Raw genomic sequence first — 3,652 nt, 5'->3', positions numbered from 1 at the left:
GATACAGTGGCTGCGATGATGGGCTCGAGTATAGCAGGGATTGTGGGGTTGGCGCGGGATCGGGCAGTGTTTCGTTCTGCTGTGCATGGGGTCGTTATGAGTCGGAAACAACTCAACAGCACTTAACAACAACAACAACAACAAAGTGCATTTTGATGGAAAATAGAGCAAACAGAAAAAGGGACATAGAATGGAGTGTGGTGAAAATGATGTGACAGAGAAGAAGCTGAGACCAAAAACCTGTTGCCATTGAATTGGTTCTTACTTATGTGATCCTATGTGTTTCATGGTAAATGTGTGTTCCACAGGGTTTTTAATGGCTGATTTCTTTGCAAGTAAATCTTTATTCTGAGATCACCAGCTAGAACTTCTTGATCAATGTTTAAAAAACATATAATCATGTAGAAAAATATGTCATCATGACTTTATTTTTATTTTTAGTGGAAATATCTAGCAATTTCTGATTTGGCCCATTATTGGCTGTTGGTTTGAAGAGGCTTATTTAGTTTTACTTCTGCCATAATAAATGCTTTCAAATGCATTTTCAGAGTTTATCGAGGTGATGAGAATATTATTCTTTTCTTGAGGCATGGATGTCTTTGGTGACCTTAGTGTAAACTGCTTCATTGGAGTGGTGGGGACAGGGATAGATAAAATTGGCATGGATTAAAGGCTAAGTGGGAGGTGAGGAAATGGAAATAAGCAGTGTATGACTAAATATAATTATCTCTCCATATTTAGACTGGGAGATATTTGAGTGCATCTAAAGTGTTTAAATTTGGTTAGAACAGAATTTTAAAGATGCCAGCTTGGAGATAAATAAGAAAAAGATTAAATGATAATGAAAATGCCTGACAATATAGGAAGACTTGGGATATAGAATTGGGTTTGTTTTTGATCCCAAATATGAAAAGAGCATTCTTTCAGATTTGTAGTAATAAAAAACGTGTAGAGAATAGGTATGGATATACATATGTATGTTGTTGTTGTTGTTGTTATGTGCCATTGAGTCGGACCCAACTCATAGCAACCTCTCCTTGGGTTTCCGAGGCAGTATCACTACGGAAGTAGATTGCCCCATCTTCCTTTCGAGGAGTGGCTGGTGGGTTTGAACCACCAGCCTTCTGGTTAGCAGTCAAGTGCCTTAGCCACTATGCTACCAGAGCTCCTTACATATGTATAGAGTAGGAGGGAATAGAAAATGGGAAGCTTTTGTTTGCGGGGTATTGAGTTTCTGCTTATGGCGGTGGAATATTTTGGAAAAGGATAGCAACAATGATGGCAAAACATGAGAAATATCATCAATGTCCCTGAACTGTAAGTGAGGAAGTTGTTGTGTTGGAGAATGTCATGCTGTGTATATTTTTGCCACAATGCAAATACATATGTACAGCATACAAGTGGTAGCTCAGTCTTATGTGAGTTCATGGCTAATGGCTTCTAATTTCTTTGTGAGGTAAGATGAAAAGTTATCTGTTGAGCAAGAGAGATGTGAAGGAGTGAATGAGTTTGGACACATTTTGGGATAGGTGAGTCACATGCTAAACTTGCTGCAGATAATGGCTAGAGATGTATCTTCAAAGAATCGTGGAAATTATAGGGAGGTCTTTGGAAGATAATTACAAAATGTTTTAAAAGTAGTTAAATAAATAATCTGCTACTGAAGAACACTATTTAACTATACATTTTAAAATTTGTATTGTGGCAAAAATATACACAGCATGACATTCTCCAACACAACAACTTCCTCATTTACAGTTCAGGGACACTGATGATATTTCTCACGTTTTGCCATCATTGTTGCTGTCCTTTTCCAAAATATTCCACCGCCATAAGCATAAACTCAATACCCCGCAAACAAAAGCTTCCCATTTTCTATTCCCTCCTACCCCTGGTAACCACTAATTATTATATATATATATAGCTCTGGTAGCATAGTGTCAAAGGTACTTGACTGGTAACCAGAGGGCTGGCGGTTCAAACCCACCAGCCAGTCCTTGGAAGGAAGACCGGGCAATCTACTTGCATAGTGATAACACCTTGGAAACCCAAGGAGAGGTCGCTATGAGTCAGATCCAACTCCATGGCAGTGAGTTTGGTTTGGTTTGGTAATGGCTAATGGTGGCATAGCACCTAAGGCATTTGACTGCTAAGCAGAAGGCTGGCAGTTCAGACCCACCAGCCACTTCTTGGAAGGAAGATTGAGCAATCTACTTTCATAGAGATACAGACTCGGAAACCCAAGGAGGGGTCATTATGAGTTGGATCTGACTCGGCGGCAGTGAGTTTGGTTTTTGGTTTAATGGCTAATGATTGTGAACATTTCCTCATGTTTTTGTTGGCTGCCTGAATATCTTCTTTGGTTCATGTCTTCTGTCCATTTTTTAACTGAATTGTTTATCATTTTAATGTTGAGATGTTGGAGTTTTCTATAAATTTTAGAGATAAGCCTTTTGTCACATATGTCATTGCCAAATATTTTTTCCCTTTCTGTAGTTTTTCCTTTTACTCTTTTGGAGAAGTATTTTGATACACATAAGAATTTAATTTTGAAAAGATACCAATCACCTAGTTTATCTTCTGCTTTTTGTGCATTTTGGGTCATTACCTATGTATTTTCAAGAAAAGGTAGAAAGAAGAAATGTCTGGAAGTGGTATAATTTACACTTTTAGGAAGGATTATCCCTTTTAACAGTACAAAATACTACCTGTTCCAATTAATGCTTTATTTTTTAAAATTGAAGTTTCACTTTTCTCATGTTTATTACGCTAGACTTGTTCCTTAGAGCTTGAAATTGTCTGAAATGTATTTGTCTCTATGATGCCCTGGTGGTACTAACTGAAAGGTTGCTAGTTTGAAGCTATTATTTGCTTCAGAGAGAAAAGATCTGGAGATCTGCTCCTGTATAGTTTTCAGCCTAGGAAACCCCATGGAGCCGTTCTCTGCTCTATGGTATCTCTATGAGTCAGAATCCACTCAGTGTACATCAAGACTTGTCTAGTCTTTTCTTTAATTGGATTCTATCTTAAAGTTCTTCATGGATATTTATGTTTTTTTAATAAACCCCAAAACACAAACCCACTGACATCAAGTTGATTCTGTGTCATCAAAACCCTATTAAGACAGAGTAGAACTGCCCTATAGGGTCTCCAAGGCTGTAAACCTTTTGGAAGCTACTGTCTCATCTTTCTCCCTCCATGTGTCTGGTGAATTTGAACCTTTGAACTTTCAGTTAGCAGCCAAATGCTTTAACCTCTGCACCACTAGAGCTCCTTATCCTCTATAACAGGGCAGTTAAAGTAGTCTACACTTATAATCATAAATTATGTGTTTGATTTTATGTAATTTGTTTTAGGCTGTTAGACTTCTGTATTTTTACGTAGTTTAATTTTATACCTTTTGCTAAACCAGTATCAAGGATATTCCTTTGGCTGTGAGTTCTGTAACTCCATGCAGAATTTTGGTTAGGTACATAGAAGTCTAGTAAACATCCCTGTGATTGATTCCAAGATCTGTTGTTGTTGTTGTTGTTAAGTGTCATCAAGTCATTTCCGACTCATAGCGACCCCATGCACAGCAGAACGAAACACTGCCCGATCCCGCGCCAGCCCCACAATCGCTGCTATACTTGAGCCCATCATCGCAGCCACC

The sequence above is a fragment of the Orycteropus afer genome, unplaced genomic scaffold (genome assembly GCF_000298275.1).
Source record: "Orycteropus afer afer isolate SDZICR_OR568_19922 unplaced genomic scaffold, OryAfe1.0 scaffold00014, whole genome shotgun sequence".
NCBI lineage: Eukaryota > Metazoa > Chordata > Mammalia > Tubulidentata > Orycteropodidae > Orycteropus > Orycteropus afer.
Note: the sequence above shows the minus strand (reverse complement) of the source record.